The 18719-nt window shown below is 42.1% G+C and overlaps 1 pseudogene; it reads right to left on the bottom strand.

Moving 5' to 3' along the window:
- Window positions 1-15688: 15688 nt before the first annotated feature.
- Window positions 15689-16847, bottom strand: LOC102433555 (annotated as a pseudogene).
- Between the last annotated feature and the right edge of the window lie 1872 nt (window positions 16848-18719).

Here is an 18719-nt window from a genome sequence, read left to right as displayed (position 1 = left end):
CCTTTTGGCCTGATTGGCCCTAACCACCTCTGTCTTGGCCCCGCCACTATGACTCTGTCCGGACAGACATCCAGAAGGTCTCCTGGTCTAATTAGCGTATTACCCTTTTATTAATATAGAAAGAGGCCTGGTGCATTGGTTGGGGCTGGTTGGTCTGCCCTGAAGGGGGTCTCAGATCAGGATATGGGTCACCTTTAGGGGGTGGCCAGCCTGGGTGAGTGGCTGGGGTGGTTTGCAGGCCAGCCATGCCCCCATCAGGGTGGGGGACTTCACTGGAGGGCATGGCCAGCCTGGGTGAGGGGCTGAAAGCCATTTGCAGGGTGGCCATGCCCTCATCGGGGTGGGGGTCCCCGCTGGGGGAGCATGGCCAGCCTGGGTGAGGGGCTGAAAGCCATTTGGGGGCGGTTTGCAGGCTAGCCAAGCCTCTGGCTTTGTCCGAAGGTCTTCAGAAGTCTCCGGTCTAATTAGCATATTACTTTTTTATTAGTATAATTTCTTGTCAGAAGCCCCCTAAATAGAAATAGTTAAGATAAAAACTTAAACACAAAGGGTTAAGTTACTCCAACACATTCTGGTACTTGGTATATTTACTTTCTTGATTGTGAACTTTGTTATTATCAATAGACTAGAGGCCCAGTGCATGAAATTGGTGCACAGATCGGGTCCCTAGGCCTGGCCAGCGATGAGAGCCTATCAGGGCTTTTGGGCTGCCAGCCTGGGCCTCCCTTCATTCCTCACCACCCCCTGGTGGTCAGCACACATCATAGCAAGTGATCAAATGCCCTGTCTTTGGTTGAACTCCCAAGGAGACACTTTGCATAACTAGAAGCCCAGCAAGCAAAATCACACAAAACCCAGACCCGCCATGCCGGCAGGACCCCAGGCCCACCGTGTGAGAGTAGCTCACTGCCTCTGCCCCACAGGCCTCAGACCCCGACTCTGGCTGACGGCTGGCGGGCTGGGGGCAGAGACTGAGAGGTGCTCCATGCACCTTCTCGTGATGGGTTGTTTGGTTGTTCTGGCGTTCCAGCATTATGGCCACGGGCCTTTTATAATATAGACAGATGGCCTCTAGAGCTGTTTTCATTCATTTGATCACCAGCCAGGATATCTTGTTCTCCCTTACAGGTTGTTGTTCTAAATAATGCCTGGGTGTTAAATGATTAATATCTCCAAGGTAATAAGAGTATTGTACAAGGGTGGTGAAGGCAAATGCTTGACAATGTCTTTGAGGGTTTTTTTTTTAATCTCTAAAGAGGCTACTAAGTACGTCCAAGGGCATCTTAAAAGGTCTTGTAAGTACAGCCCTTTCAAAGGCAGCAAGTATCACCTGATAAGCCGTCTGCATCACTGATAGCCTCCCCACTGTGGATTAAGTACTTAGTTAGGAACCCCCTCCCCCCACTGCCTGGAAACATAAGTACTTTTTTAGAAAAATTAAGAACCTGTACTTGAATAGAGCAGATCTTCTCTGACACGTTTTCATTGCGAAAATGCTATTTAATGGGCAATTCCACTTACCGTCCTGGCTACTTTAAACAATTGCAAGTCACTTAGAGAAAAATAAAATACTAAGCATTTGTTGTTTACAGTTTTCCTAGGATTAAGGAGAAGCTAGCAGAAGTCAGCAACAAACTTTTCTGGGAGAAACAGCTCAGCAAGAGAAATTCCATTCCAAGAGAAAACTTGGGGATTCCTACCTCAAGTCCATGCACTTCAACTTACCACAGGTTAGTTATATTATCTTTTTTCCTCTTGCGTTTCAGATTTCTGGTTTCAGATTTCTGATATAATTCTTGTGTTTCATTTGGTGAAATTACTAATAAAAAGTCTTAATTTGTGTGCTAATGTAGAAAGGAGACAGAAATTTTATAATCACTTTTAAGTCCCTGGATGTCTCATTTGCAAGAGATACCTATCATTAACTTTATTCAATTACTATGCCTAAAGTGACACATTTTAAACTTCTTAAAAAGCTGCATGTCAATTTGATTTTAGAAATTATATATTCTTGTCTAATAACCAGTGGTGTACTTGGAGATGCTTTAGCTTACTTTCTAATGGATTTTAAATTGGTGATGGCTCATAACCATTTTTAAGTTTTGCTGAACCCCAACTTTTCCACCCCTAACCATAAGTGAATGATTGACATCTAAATATTTAACCATTTATGGATGTTTGCTACTTAAATGAAATGGAGATAAATCATTTTAATGAATTAAATAACTTGTAGCACTAAAAGGTTAAATTTCTCTCTTTAAGTGAAAATGTTTGTCATCTTCTTAGGTCAAAGTGCAGTGTTAATTGCTATTTACTTCAACATTTTTATTCCAATTGTTGTAAAACGTCTTGCTGAGCAGCTGTCATTCATAAAATAGTTAAATTTAGCAAATATTTGAATTTTTATTTTTAAATTTATGTATTAATATTTGAATTTTTAAATGAAGTGTACTTATGTCTGTTTATCTGGACAGCACTTGAATGATTGATGACTAAGATGGCAATGATAGGGAGTCTTGAAATAGCAACTAGCTTTCATTGTGTATCAGTGCTATTAAAATATTCCTTCTTCATCTTATTATTGACTTCTTCAGCAGCAGAATTTCTGTTTGGTTCTTTTTTATCCTTCTCATCTGTTTGGTAAAGTACTCCTTCTGTTCATTCATTTCATTCCTGAGCTTGTTGAACTGATTTTGAGTTTTCTTGTATGTCGCTGAGTTCCTTCATGACTATTTTGCTATTTTGATTTATCTGTTCATTTAGATCACAATCGTCCAGTATTCTGAGTTTCCTTCTGGAGAATTATCATTTTCTTTCTGTGTTAGTGTTCAGGCTGGTCCAGGCTGCTTGATGGGTTGTTCCTCTGCTGGCACATTTGAAGTGCTGAACACTTTTCTTAGGAATGTTGTGATTTTCACAATTCAGCAGGTTGATAATTTCAGGTCTTTCTTTTGTTTTCCAGTAGATGGTCTTATAGTGCAGTTTTTCTTTTCTCTTACCTGTACTACTGAAGCTTGGGGAGGGTGTGCAGTGAGTCAAGGTGTTTGAGGCTTACCCTTGGACATGGGAGTGGCAGCCTGGGTAACTAGGGTGGTGGGTGCCAATGCTGTATCCTGGTCACGTGGGCCTCAGGGCACCCCATGGTGGTACGTGTGGGTGTGGCCAGTTGAGGGGAGCCAGTTTGTGAGCCCATTGAGCTGCTGCCTCATTCCCTTTGGCTACTGGCAGCACTGTGCTGTGTCCTGGAGGCTGGAAACTTGGCTCTGCTGCTGCTACTGGTCTGTGGTGGTGTGAGCACAGCTGCAGCTGGGGAGGGATCTGGATTTGGGGAGGAGAGGGACTCCTACTGGGCAGTGGTGTGGGCACTGCACCCTGCCTCCCCCACCAGTACTGTGTTTGCAAGGGCTGTAAGTTCAGCTGTGTCCTTGGAGAACTGCAGTAGGGGCCTGTCCCTGCTCCTCTCTCCATCCTGCCTCTCCTGCACATCCCAAGACGCCCACTATCGAGGTGAGTAGAGGTGCCTTTGTTGGGTTCTAGATGTTCCACTTGTTGTAGATTTAAGAGGAGACACACTTTGTCATGATGCTGACGTCACACACTGAATACCCATTTTAATCAATGCACGATGGTTTATTGTTTTAATTATTTTTTATGGTGTTTTTCATGCAAGGAAAGGTAGCACAGGCCTGTGCTAAATGAGACTTCAACCTCTTTTTCTTAGTTTGCTTCATCATAACACAACATAGAAGAGCAAAGCTAAGAATTTCTAGACAGCCTTTAGGCCAAATACAGTCTCAGTTGTTACAAATTTGTAAAACTGGGCTACTGGTACAAAAAAAAATCAAATGCTTTTGTAAATTGTTAAGCAAAACTATGATGCAGACTTGAAATGTCCTCACCAGAAAATCAGAAAATGTCTCATTTTGCAAAATGAAGAGGGAAAAGAATGTAAATGCAGAAGCAATGCAAGGGAAGATATTTATGGAAATGTTTTTGTTTCATATTTTGGGAGGAATGAGGTGCTTACTCTTAGTATTTCTATATAAATTGAAAAAAATAGTTGATTTTAAACTTAACATTGTAGTTTCAAGGTATACATAGTTTCCCTGAGGGGCATTGGTTTGCCAAATCATGCTAGACTCAGGAAGAGAGAGTCTGAAGCACCAATCTATCAAGATATAGAGATAGGCCGCCAAATTTCTATAGCAGTTGGGGTTTACAAAATTCTCAGACTTGTGGAAAGAAGGTGCCTTGTAGAGTCACTGGGAAGGTAATTATTGCCATTAGGAAAAAAACTAATTCTATGAGAGATGGTAACATGCCTAAAATAATAGAAAGGGGTGGGTTTGGGGATAGGGTATTATAAAACAAACAGACTTCTAAAGATTATTGAACTATGATTCTAAAGAATAAATGTTACAAATACATCAATATTGAATGTGTTTATCAATCCCCTTTATTTGCAAACTTTAAGCATTTTGAACTATAACTACTGTAGTGCTCTGTCTTATTCGGCATTGTTTTTCTAACTTTAAGGACAATCCTATCTAATAATAGACAAGCATGGTAATTAACCATACCTCCGACATGCTTCCCATTGGCTAATCAGGGTGATATGCAAATTGACTGCCAACCAAGATGGCAGCCGGCAGCCAAGCAGCTGAAGTGAACAGGAGGCTTGTGCTCCAGTGATGGAGGAAGCCAAGGTTCCCCGCCTGCCTTGCCGGCCTCTGAGCTGCAGTTTAAAAAACACTGTTGCAATTATAGAAGCTAAAGAAAACCCAGAACCTGCTTTCAGCCATCAGAGCTGAAGCAGCAGGACTGAAACAATGTTGCAATTATAGAACCAAACAAACCCTAGATTCCTGCTTTCAGTAGCTGAGGCCGCAAACTGGAGCCAAGCCTCGGAGCTAAAGCTGGATCTCAGCTCCAGTGACAGCCATAGAAGGTAAATAAATCCCAGAATAAAAAAAAGAAAAGAAAAGAAAAGGAGAGGTTGGGAGCTTCAATAGCCCACCAGCCTGAAAATGGCCCTCAGCCCCTCACCCAGACTGGCCAGGCACCGCAGTGGGGACCCCCACCCTGAAGGGGATGTGACCAGCTGCAAACAGCCATCATCCCCTCATCCAGGCTGGCCAGGCACCCCAGTGGGGACCCCCACTCTGAAGCAACAAGATGGCGGCTAATTTGCATACTCAAGGTGGGCAGCAGCGGGCAAGGCTGTCCGAAGTCCGGACCCAGATCTGTGACCCTGCTGGGCGGGGGTCAGTGCTTGAGGCTGTCTGCAGGCGGCAGGGGGCGAGGCTGTCCGCAGTCCGGACCCGGATCTGTGACCCTGTTGGGCAGGGGTCAGTGCTTGAGGCTGTCCATGGTCTGGGACCCGGATCCATGATCTGCCAGGCAGGGGGCACCACGAGAGGCTGTCCATGGGACCAAGACATGGATCTGTGACCCTGTTGGGCGGGGGACTGCACTTGAGGCTGTCCGTGGTCCTGGAACCTGGATCTGTGACCTGGAGGGCGGGCGGCAGTGCTTGAGGCTGTTTGCAGTCCCAGGACCGTATCTGTGACCCTGCCAGGCGGGGGCAGTGCTTGAGGCTGTCCGAAGTCCTGGGACCCGGATCCATGACCCTTCCTGGCGAAGGGCAGCTCACACAGGGGCGGGTGGGCCAGGGTTGGGCAGGGCAGGACGCCTGGCTTCCGCCCAGCCCCAGTCACTCTGGGCAGGTGAGCAGCGCAAAGAGCCTCCGGACAGGGGAGACAGGCAGGCGAAGGGCGGCCTGTACTCCACACATGGCGGTGGTGACAGCTGTGAGTACGCCAAGCAGACCCTACAGGCTGAGCTAAAGTAGTGCCCGCAGGCCCCCAGGAGGGGCTGTGCAAGATCCTCCTCCTGGCCCAGAAGGTGCAGGATCGCAGGGACAGCCACCGTGGCGGGCCAAACTGACGTCCTCCTGGCCACACCACAGGGGTTTGTGGATCTGCAAAGCCAGAGGCCTCCCATGTGCACATCCCCCCCTGGCGTGCAAACATCCCCCAGCACACTGTCACCCTCCCACGTCTGCAACAGTTGCAAACCAAGGCGTGCACAAGTTCCCCCCCCTCTCCACCGCACTTCCATCAACCTGGCATGCCTAACACCCCCACAGAATGTGCACACATCCCCGCTGATGCACTCACGTCCTTTGGAGAGTGTCTGGGTGTTCTGGGTGCTGAGGGCGGGCACCTGTGAGATGACAGTGAGAGGGTGGAGTGGTGATGCCCTGTTCCCATGGAGGCCAGTGCAGCTACGAGATCACCTCTGGGGGGTTAATGCAGGTGCTGAGGCAGGAGCAGGTGCAGATAGACACACCTGGTGGGTGCGGGTGGCCCTCTCTGAGGTGCCTTCGGTCAGCGTTCAAGATCAAGAGCCCAGAGGCGGAGAGGAATTCCATCCTCTCAGTGAAACAGTGGGATAGTCGGGGCGACTATAGAGGAGGAATGTGCACTTTGGGTGCCAGCACCCATAAGCGAAGGCTGCCCTGAGGGAGCCTCGCTTGCTTGGGGCCTAGTGCACTCCTGCCAGGCAGCAGATGACAGGACGTGCTTTTCTGAATTAATGAGAGAAAACGTTGATTCTCCTGCTGCCCACGAAGGTGGAAAGTGAAGTGGGGAGACATGTGGGGAGTGAGCAAGGTTCCCTGTCTGGGGTTTCCAAATCTGCTGTTAGTTTCTTTCACTGCTGACTAGAGATATACAGGGTGTCCCCCCAAAATGTATACACACTTTGAATACCTACTAATTCCAATGGTTTTAAGCATAAGAAAGAAACAACAATGGAGCTGTTATCTGTTAAAAGTGTGGGCATAAACAGGACATATGGACATTTCCTGAGGGGTCTCAGATTGGAGAGGGTGAAGGCCAGACTGAGGAGCCCCTTTCCCCCCACCCCATCCCAGTGCATGAATTTTGTGCATCGGGCTACTAGTCTTATATAATAAAAGGGAAACATGCAAATTAGTCATTCCTCTGCTAAGCGAAAGCCCTGCTCACAAGCCACCACCACCAGCCACGCCCACCAGTCAATGAAGAGTGAGTATGCAAATTAACCTGACAAAGTTGGTGGGTAATTTGCATACACAGAGCAAATTACTGGGGAGCCCGCAGCTTGGGGGGATGTGGCTCCCTCAGTTGGGGAAAACCCAGAACCTGGGGAGCACCAGGAATTCTGGGAATAGTAGTTTTGGTGGCAGCCCCAGGACCTGAAGTGGAAGCCCAGAGTGCAGGGAGCACCAGGAATGCTAGGAATCCTAGTTCTTCTAGAGACTAGAGCAGTAGTTCTCAACCTGCTGGCCCTTTAAATACAGTTCCTCATGCTGTGACCCAACCACAAAATTATTTTCTTTTTTTTTTCATTCACTTTAGCAAATGTTTATTGAACTGTTTGGACTTCATTAAACACTAACAGAGAAAAAAACATTTTGTGGAAGATTCTTAATCTTTCATATTATAGCTTTGAACTTAAAATCAATGTAAATAATTAATTTTCTAGATATAAAAATGATTCTGATAGTAATGAATACAATATTACTGGTGTGTATTTAGAACATATCATAGATTTTCAATGAAAGGTAAATCAGTCAATTTTTAAATAAATCCTTATGAGCTCATTTTGTTATGCCCAGATTTCAGGATCCCCAAGAAACCACATCAGGGAGCCAGCCAGTCCGATGCAAAAGCATAAGAGTCTTTATTCGAGCTAGCTCGGCTCCCCCACCTTGCCGACGCAGCAGCAGGAAGCAGAGAGAGCCACAAAATTATTTTCGTTGCTACTTCATAACTGTAATGTTGCTACTGTTATGAATTGTAATGTAAATATCTGGTATGCAGGATGGTCTTAGGTGACCCCTGTGAAAGGGTCGTTCGACCGCCAAAGGGGTCGCAACCCACAGGTTGAGAACCGCTACACTAAAGCAAAGTGAGCCTAGAGCAAGTTACTGTTGAGGTTGGGGATGGAGGGAAAGCAAAAGTGAGAGACATATGTAAAATCAGAGTGTCTAGGAAAAATTAAAGGGAAGATATCCTAAAACTTCCTGGAAATCACCAATGAAGCAAAGAAAAAAAAATGCCTCTATTAATCTGTGAGCAACAAACCAAACTGGATTGGGGGTCTCAGACATTTCGCTCATATGATTGCAAAGACAGACAGAAACTCCCGGATTAGAGAGGGCTCCCCTGAGGGCTCCCAGATTGGAGAGGGTGCAGGTGGAGCTGAGCTTCCCCCCACCCCCCGCCTGCCACCCCCCCACCCAAAGTATCGCTCCAATCTGTGATTTCAGTTCTCTTCACGTTCATGATATTTAGATTTGTTGCCTTTGTCGTCATTACATGGAGGTGAGCCTTGCCCAATTGATTCCATTGTACTGGTATAGCTTGCTACATATTTGATTTGTTAATTCTCACCATTAGTTTTCACATTCTAGTTTAATTCTGGATGTTTGTAAAATACATCAGAAGTGATTTCACAGTTTTATTTAACTCTGTTATTTAGTTTATTATGATAAATTACAAAAGTTAAAATTAGCTTGAACAGATGTATCACTACATTTTCTTGCACGTGGAATTTTATTAGAACTGAAAACTTAAAAATTTATTCCCGACAATTTTATAACAGATAGAATTTCTCTGATTTCAAAATTTTTTATATTCAACTGTTTTTCAATATTTGTGTTCCTAACACAATGCATGTCACATAGTTCCTCATTGTCCTTTCAATCTGTGTTAAATAGGGAGACTCAATTTTACATTGATTGATTTTGGACTTTTGGTTCATTTCTAAGACTTTCAGAAAACATTAGAACTCTAATAATTTATGTAAATAATTTTTTCTATTTCTCAAATGTGTATTCAGTTAACAACTCTTGCTATACAAATACATGAAAGCTAAAACAGTTACTATTCCTAAGACTTTAGCTTTGTACATGGCAGACAGAACATTGTGTCTCCACAAAATGTTAGTCTCAGTACTTCCCCACGAAACACAGACCACATGTTTACATCAACAAGGCAGTGCCTTTCTACTCTGAATTTTACCTCTTTTCAAACTCTCACAGTGGTGATGCTGGTTTCTCAGAAGGCAGAAACAGAGCTTAACAATCTTGTTTATCACATCAATTATATGCTCTATATAATTCCTCATGTCTTCACTTTATTTTGTCCACTTACATAATTGCCCTGTAGTCGTTTTATCTTTTAAAGACAACCGATAATTGCTCAACTTCTTTCTATGCTTTTTTTCCATTCATTTTTCTCTGTACTTAACTTTTCAGCTCCTTGATTAGCAAATTTTTCCTTGGTTCTTTTTTTTCTGCAATAAAATACATGTTTTTGATATTTACAAACTGATAATGTATTTCCTTCTCACATTAACCTTTTTACAATTAGATAATGAATTGCTATAGTTTAAATGTGCAAATGCACTTGATTTTATTATTTTATATTACATTTATTTTTATAACATTTAAAATAAGGATGATACCAAAATTTAACTTAAAAATATCAATAGTTACTGACCATATATCACACCTGGGAATGTAGATGTGTGTGTCATTTGTATATGTGTATCAATTGGTCTCAAAAAGAGAAGGCAACATTATTTTTCAACCTGTAATATCAAATGTAATAGAATGGTAGCCTATCAATAAATTAGTGTTAAATGAATGAGCATATATTTGCTTGCATTTTTTGTGTTTTGCTGCTGTTGTTGGCTTCTCTGCATTTTTCTTTCAAAAATATAACTTTTCCTCTTTAAAAGGGGGTTGATTTGAACAATGTACATTAAGTATAAAGTCAAGGAAGGAGAAGACATTTCTGTAAGTGTAGAGTAGTCATCTTTCTTGTTGGAGCTGTGCTGGAGTAGATGGCAAATGACAGCCCTGCTTCCTTTTTGAGATTGGATCATAGCGTCAGGCAGATGGAGATGGACTTACTAGCTTGGTTACTCACACATAGTAAGGAATTGGAAAATGTGGTTTAGATGTGGGGTCACAGGGCTTCTGAACACTCATCCCAAATCAGGCAGTTTCACACCCAGTTGTGAGTGGAGGGAAGAAATACCTGACACCTGTCCCTGGGCAGGCTGCTCCCTGCAGAGATGAGAGCAGACCCAAGTTCATGTGACTGTGGGCAGCCATGTCTTTTCAAAGAAGTGCTTTGAGCTAAGCAAGCATCTTCAGTTCCTTCTCTCAAGTGCACACACCAGATAACTCTTCTGTCCCCTCATGAGGAAGGTAGAGAGAGGTAAGGCCTCATGTGGAGACTGGAGGGCAGAGAAGTGAAGGTGCTCCTATGATTTCTGATGGGGTTAAGTCATAATGGAAATTAAGCTCATGTCTTGTGTACAGACCAACTAAGGATGAAAGAGGTTGGGCAGAAGCATGCCAAACAGTAAAGAGAAATCTGTTTTGTGTTTTAAATTTTGCTATAGATAACCCCCAACACAGATAATTCATTTGTTGGTTGATTTTGGTAAACCAAGTTTTATTTGGAGGGAATGGATAGTTCCTTTAAGGAAGAATTTCCTTAATTTAACTAAAGATTTTCTCCTTCACGTTTCTTGTCCTGTGGCTAAATAATCTGTGCTTTATAAATTGAGTGTAATGACTACTACAAATAGGATATATGATATTAATTTCTGTTCCTATATTTTTACTCATTGCTTAAAAATTGATAGTTGAGTTACAACGCTATTATTTTGTGTCTCATGCTAAAACGTTATTGAGCTACATGACAGTTTTACAGATTCATTTTCTCTGAGTTATAGTTAAAGTTTTGTTTATTTTTCCATGAATATGAGGAAGGAGCTGGCACAGAACCTTAGGCCTTAGAGCCCACTTTGGGCCTGCAGCTAATTGGTTTTCTGACCTCAGGCAACCTGTAATCTCTCTGAGCTTTTGTTGCCTCTTAGGACAAATTAGAAACTTGGACTAAGTCAGTGATTTTCATTGGTTATGCTTATACGCCTGCAACAAGTCCTCCACTGTCCAAAAGAGAGACAGGAACCAGAAAGTAAATGAAACTCTGAGTAACCAAAAGAGCTGCTACAAAATAAAACATTAAAAATTGTGCAGTTTATTCAGGGGACATTAAAGCCTTCAAGCAGAATTGTGTATTTGGAGCCAAAGTTTCAAAGTTTGCTTATCTGGTTTCTCAATTACTAACATATTAGAAATGACAATTAAGGGGAGGTAGAAAAGACTGGCTGCTAATGATAGACAAACTGACATTAGCAAGAAATACAAGAAAGAAACAGAGCATGAGGGAAGATATACCAATTCCAAATCCTAGCAGTTTGTGCATATTTTTTTGATGTTTTTGTGACTTTATTTTTAAATTACATTTCACATTGAATATTATATTAGTTTCAGGTGTACAACATAGTGAATAGACATTTATATAACTTACAAAGTGATCACCCCATAAGTCTGGCACCCCCTGGCACCATACATAATTATTACAATATTTTTTAATTAAATATTTATTTTTCAGATTATTACATTTGTTCCTCTTTTGTCCCCCCATAGCTCTCCTCCACCCAGTTCCCACCCCACTCTCTGCCCTTACCCCCACCACTGTCCACATCCATAGGTGTACAATTTTTGTACAGTCTCTTCCCACACCCCTCACACCCCTTTCCCTCCAAGAATTGTCAGTCCACTCCCTTTCTATGCCCCTGATTCCATTATATTCACCATTTATTCGGTTCATCAGATTATTTATTCACTTGATTTTTAGATTCACTTGTTGATAGATGTGTATTTGTTGTTCATAATTTGTATCTTTACGTTTTTCTTCTTCTTCCTCTTCTTAAAGGATACCTTTCAGCATTTCATATAATACTGGTTTGGTGGTGATGAACTCCTTTAACTTTTTCTTGTCTGTGAAACTCTTTATCTGACCTTCAATTCTGAATGATAGCTTTTCTGGGTAAAGTAATCTTGGTTGTAGGTTCTTGCTATTCATCACTTTGAATATTTCTTGCCACTCCCTTCTGGCCTGCATAGTTTCTGTTGAGAAATCAGCTGAGAGTCATATGGGTACTCCCTCTTAGGTAACTGACGGTTTTTCTCTTGCTTTTAAGATTCTATCTCTGTCTTTTGCTCTTGGCATTTTAATTATGATGTGTCTTGGTGTGGTCCTCTTTGATTCCTTTTGTTTGGGGTTCTCTGTGCTTCCTGGACTTGTAAGTCTATTTCTTTCACCAGGTAGGGGAAATTTTCTGACATGATATCTTCAAATAGGGTTTCAATATATTTCTCTCTCTCTTCTTCTGGCAACCCCATAATTCAGATGTTGGTACGCTTGAAGTTGTCCCAGAGGCTCCTTACACTATCTTCATATTTTTGGATTCTTTTTTTTGTTTGTTTTTCCGGTTGGGTGTTTTTTGCTTCTTTGTATTTCTAATCCTTGACTTGATTCTTGCAATCCTCTAGTCTGCTGTTGGAACTCCGTATAATATTCTTTATTTCAGTCAGTGTATGCTTAATTTCTAGTTGGTCCTTTTTCATAACCTCGAGGGTCTCACTAGATTTCTTGAGGGTCTCACTAAATTTATTGGCACTTTCTAGAAGATTCTTGAGTAACCTTATATCCGTGGTTTTGAACTCTATATCCAGTCGTTTGCTTTCCACCATTTCTGTCATGTGACCTGTTTCTTTGTCTCCGCATTTTATATGCTTCCCTGTGTTGATAGAGTGGCTTTCTGTGCTAGGTGTCCTATAGGGCCCAGTGGCTCAGCCTCCCCAGTTACCTGAGGTGGACACTCTTGGTGCACCCCTTTCTGGGTTTTGTGCACTGTCTTGTTGTAGTTAAGCCTTGATTGTTGTAGATATCACTTGGAGGAATTGACCTCCAGGCCAGTTGGCTGTGAGAATCAGCTGTGTCTGCAGTGGGAGAACTTTTGTGCTTGAGACACCCCTCTGGGGCAAGACTTGCTTCAGTGGGGCTTTGGTGCTCACTGAGTCTGCCCCCTGAGTGTGTCCCTTATGGATCTGAGGAGTTGTAATCTGGATGCTCCCAATCTGAGCACTGGGTACACTGGCTCTTGGATCTCTAAGGAGGTGCTAATTTAGCCTCTTCCTGAGGCTACCCAGCAGGAGCTATGGAGAGATCTGCAGATTCCTCTTCTTTGTTTGGGGTTTGGAGGTGCCCAGATGAGGCCCAGCTGTGAAACAATGCAAGCTTCTGTGGGGCCTTGGGCCTTCTTTTGGAAGTTCTGGGTCTCTCTGACCAAGCTGCAGTTTGTTAGGTAATTTTCAGATTGCAAAGGGCTAGGCCTTTCATATGCAAATGCCTCTGCACACAGCTTGGGTGGGGCAGGGTCTCGGGGGTTCAACAGGGTGGAGCAAGCAGCTATGGCTGCTACTCAGTCCTACCCTAAGCGGCACCGCGTCTCAGTGTCCCGCGGTAATCACTTCAAGCACCTCTGAGAGACAGTCGCCCTGAGTTCCAACTGATGCAGACAGTCCAGTTTCTCCCTGTATGAATCCGGGTCCCCAAAGACTCGCCCAGAACTGGAGTTCAGAGCATTGGGAGCTTGTGACTTCTCCCGAATAAAAAAGACAACCATGTCCTCAGTTGCCTGGCCTTTTCGAGTGCGCCTCCGTACCTCTGCACTTTACTTCCGCACCTCCTCTGAGTCTCAGTGTGCTTTTCTCTTTCCTTCTAGTTGTAGAATTTCCACTCAGCCAGCCTTCCTGTGGTTCTGGATGATGTCCTTTTTGTCTTTTAGTTATATTTTTGAAGTGGTTGTGCAAGGCAGCAATTTCTGGTGTTTACCTATGCCGCCATCTTGGTCTCCCAATTTGCTCATATTTACATTCACTATGCTTTTTGTATGAAAGCAGAAATCTATGGAACTTTCCATGAATTATGACATATATATGCTTGATAAAAAATTAAAAAAAATAAGTGATTTTCATACCTTAAATATTTTTTTAGACTAGAAATTTTATTTTTAGAATTTGCATGAAAATGTTTTATATAATGCAGACAAATCGAGCTGCCTAACTAAGGGGGGATGGAGACTCTGAAGCTCTGCAATCCTGCAGGTGTCCACAGGGGAAACAGATTCCTATGGGAGAGAGTTTGGGAACTACCAGTTCTGAGAAAAATCCTTTTAATGACAAATCCTTTGATTTGAATGTTGCTGATACATTGTTTTAATGTATATACTTTTTTCACCTTTTTATATTGTTGAAAATGACACAATAGGAATAACATGGCAGATGTGTTCTCCTTATTAATGTTGGAACTTCAAGCTCCTTCCACCGTCTGGACAAAGTCCTCACCTAGAAATAAGCATAAACATCACAGAAATAAATATTTAGGAAAGGAGCTTTTGGGGGAACAGAGAATAATGTTCCATGGGTAGTTTCTTAATTCAAGTTGTGTAAAAGTGTGAGTCACATAATACCTATTTTATTAATGGTGACAGAAAATTGATTCAATAAAGGCCTTGGTCTTTATCTAGTATCGAGATATTTACTTTACAAAGTCTGTCTAGTAATATTGCCACATTATCCATTTAATAAGGCCTGTCTGTCATGCTATTGTCATAAGTGTTAATAGAAACAGCCTCCAAAAATACTGAGGAACATGTTAGTCATCAAATTTGTCTTCACACCTGAAATTTGGTATTGGGTATCACATGATAATGATCACCACAGTGTTTAATGCTTAGTATACTATTTTAAACCCTGTTTCAGGAATTGAGTGAAAAGATACCTTTTTAAGAAAAGTTTTATTAAGAACACTCTAGATCAGGACACTTTTAATATAATTGGAAGTATTCCCACACATTTCATTATTAAGTAGACTATAATTATAATTGTTTGTTTCCAAATGTAGCTCTAATTTCTAGAAAGAAAACAAGGTTATTACAATTACAGAATTATATATTGATTTTTGTTACTGTTATTATCCTCACCTGAGGATACTTTTTCCATTGCTTTTCAGAGAGAGTAGGAGGGAGGAAGGAGGGGAGAGAGAAAAGAAACATCCATGTGAGAGAGAAATATCTAATGGTTGCCTCCCTCATACAACCCTACTGGGGGCAGGGAGCAACCCTGGTACGTGCCCCAGACCAGGAATCAAACCTGCAACCCTTACGTCAAAGGGCTGATGCTCTAACCACTGAGGAAAACCGGCCAGGGCCATATATTGATTTTTTTATTCCTCAAATCAAATCAAAGATTTTCTGAAACCTTTGTTGTCCATATGAATAAAGAAATGTCTCAGTCGTAATAGCATAGTTTCAGTTATTTTTTGCCTGTAGAATTTTCATGTGACTTTGTGACTTTATGACAGTACCACTTTTGTAATTTTAGATTGAAAAATTAATAGCATAGTATCTTAAACTTTTAATTTTCTAAAAGTATAAGAATAGAAAGCTCATTTTGTTATTATTTTTTTTGAAACAAGTTTATTAATTTGTTAGTAATATATATCTGATTGTTAGGCAGAATGTGAAGATGAAGGGTTGGTCTCTCCTATTGGAAAATCAACTACATAATACGTTACAGTATGTGCAAACGTGTACATTGAGGAACTTGGCAAAAGTGTAATCAAATCCCGCTTTCAGTTTATTAAAGAATTTCTCAAGAGTGCCTTGGGGGAGGTGCAGCAACTTCATGACCAAGTCACAGATCTCTTCAGAATTCATTCTTATAAAGGCAGATTTGATTATGTTGATCCAAGTTATGCGGTGGTGGCAGGATGGGTAAAGGCAAAGTTTCATTTTTAGTCTCCCCAAATGCTGTCTCACTTGATTTAGGAGGGCTTGGGGATTATCTTCCAGGGAATTTCTGCCATGTGAGTAATGTTCCTGAAAGTTTGTGCAGTCATGAGGAATGGGTCTCTCATTATCTGTGCATGATGGGGAACTGCTTTCTCTGATAAAACCTTTCCATCTCCTGGTAAAGGGGAAGCTGTGGTAAGACAAAGAGTTTTGCCTTTGGTGAGAGAGGGGGGTGTCTTTTGTTTGTTGCAGTGAAATTCGTCAAGTGCAGTTGTGTGCTGTCTTTGCCAAGGTCTTACGGGATCCTACGGGGCACAGGCTTTCTTGATGGCAGTTGGGGTTTTCAGTTCAACCTTACTTGAGTCACTAGATGCAAATTAGACATTTCTCCCTTCAGCTCCCAGTATGCATTTTGCATTTCATCACTTGAAATGCTTAGTCTTTGGAGAGCTCTGCTCTGCAGATTGTCTTCCTGAGATGGATGTGTTTGTTTGGCTTTTTGAGGCTCTATTCTGAGAGAGTTACATTCTTTTTTCATCAGTTCTAGTTCTTGTTCCAAGCCATGGATCTTCAGGTCACAACTCAGCTTTTCCACCTCCCAGTTTGATGAAGGTGGATTTAAATTCCTTATCATCTGCAGTGTTTCCGTCTCTGTTCTTAGCCTGAGGACTTCTACCTCTTTAGACTGCTGCTGTTCATTCAATACTTTTAAACATTCAGGTTGTCTTTGTTCATTTTATCTAATTTTCTCTTTAAATTATCTCTATCAATGCAAACCTCTCAGTATGCATGATAGGCCTTATTTACTTGTTCTCGGCCCACAGAACATGTTTTTTCATCTAATAGAGCGTCTGTAAGCTTTTCTTCCGAAAATTTTACTCTTTTCTTTAGGAAAGGGTTTTTTTCTCTGAATCCTTAAAGCGTTTTTTGATGTCTTCATCAAAAAACAGTGACAAGGGCAAAATGTGAAGCAACAGACTCATCTGAATATCTTGAGTCCGGAGTCACTTATCTCTCCTATGGGCTTTTCCATGATTTAGAATGCAGACACCGTCTTTTGCCAGCATATCCATGACAGCCCGAGTCAGGCTGCCTCTGGATCCCGAGCGTTGGGAACAGGGTCACCAGAGGTCACCACGGGCTCCGTCCGGTTTCCTGGAAGACACCAGACACCGCCTCTTCCCCAACGAAGGCCTCTGCTCCAGGTACACCCTGGAAGGATCCCCATTGCTTTGGCCTGGGCTGTGCCAGGACCAACCACTGGGCTGGGGCCTGGGGAGCAGGAAGGAGTGGCAAGAGGGGCAGGAGAAGCTGAGGAGCCCCCAGGAGCAGACCCCCACCCAGCAACATGCCCGCGAGCACAGAACCCCATGTGGTCAGCCCTCTCCCTCCGCCCCCCAGCAGGGAAAGGCAACTCAGGGGGGGTGTAGGCTAGCAGCACCTGGCCTGAAGGGGGATGTAAAGATCATTTAAAAGAAAAATCAATTTAAGTAAAAATAAAACAACCTCATAAAAACCTAAATTTTTATAAATAGTTTTTCTTGGAATCGCAAAGTAATGCATTCAGTGTTAAATATGACTTGAGTTGTTTAAACTTCTTTAAACCAATGGTATCAAATATTACTTTCCTGAAGTTATGGTTATTCAATGGACCAATAATAATCGTATTTTTATCAGATTGATCTAAATAGCATTACATATGCATGCTCTCTATTATCAAAAATTAAATGAATTAATTTTGTTTATGTGATTATTTTTCTATTTGTGCAATCCCTAAAAGTAGTATTTAAAGGACACATCAAGCTATATATCATTCTTCTAATAATGTCTCTTATTTAACTTAAATACTAAAAATAATATTTGACCTATTTCAGATATGGCAGGGCAGGAGTATGGAGATACCCTAACTAGAGAAGGTATGTTGCCAAAACTTATTAGATATCATTGATTTTGTAAATAAACTGAGAATAGGAAATGGCATCTGTTTCCATGTTTGCATGTTTGGATAATATATACTGCATTAAATATTTTTCCATGTGAATGAAAAATGTGAAATATAAGGAAGAATATACTTATCCCACATGTAATCATCATGTTCTACGGCTCTTTAAAGACCTCAGAAGTCTACCAGTATGCATCTCTCTTCATTTCTGGCTATTCTCTTCCTTCCCTCTGCCATGGACTGTCGACCTGCACACTGAAACTATGGTCAGAAAACTGGCTTCATCACTTCTCATGTTTTTACTAGTGATATAAGGCCACATAACCAGACTCATCTAGTAATACTGTCAAGCAGTTACAGTTCATATAACTGTCAACTGAGGGGCAATATTCAAAACTCCAGTCATTGACTTGGCATTCTTTTACCTTCATGAAAACTCCAAATGCCTTTGCGTGGAGTAAAAACACTGAAGTCCATTTAGTTGTTGCCAAATAATGCAGCCTTCTATTTGCTGCTCTGCCCCTTTGCTCTAGCAGCTAAACTAGACATTTCCAGTTCCACAAATGTTCTTCCTAGTTCTGGCATCTGCTTCATTTCTCTTTCTGGCATACTTTTTTTTTTTTTTTTTTTTCCATCAGGTATCAACTTACATATCACCTCCACCAAAAGCTGACAATATTGACACAAAACTGGGATGTCTCCTCTGTGTGCTCCAATAGTGCCCTGTGTTATATTGGTTGGTGGTATCTATGACTCTGAGTGAAATTGTCTGCTTGTTTGTTGTTTTTTCAGTTTACAGTAAACTAGAGGCCCAGTGCCCGAAATCTGTGCAAAGGTAGGGTCCTTAGGCTTGGCTGGCAATCAGGGCCGATTGGGGCCTTCCAGCTCCGGGCCGGGGCCTTGCTTCATTCCACGCCACCTCCTGGTGGTCAACACACATCATAGCAGCATTCGAACTTCCGATCTCCCGGTCAAACTCCTGAGGGGACACTTTGCATATTAG

The sequence above is a fragment of the Myotis lucifugus genome, unplaced genomic scaffold, assembly GCF_000147115.1.
Source record: "Myotis lucifugus unplaced genomic scaffold, Myoluc2.0 scaffold_1204, whole genome shotgun sequence".
Taxonomy (NCBI): Eukaryota; Metazoa; Chordata; class Mammalia; order Chiroptera; family Vespertilionidae; genus Myotis; species Myotis lucifugus.
The sequence above is the reverse complement of the archived record's forward strand: the minus strand, read 5'-3'. Positions and strand labels throughout refer to the sequence as shown.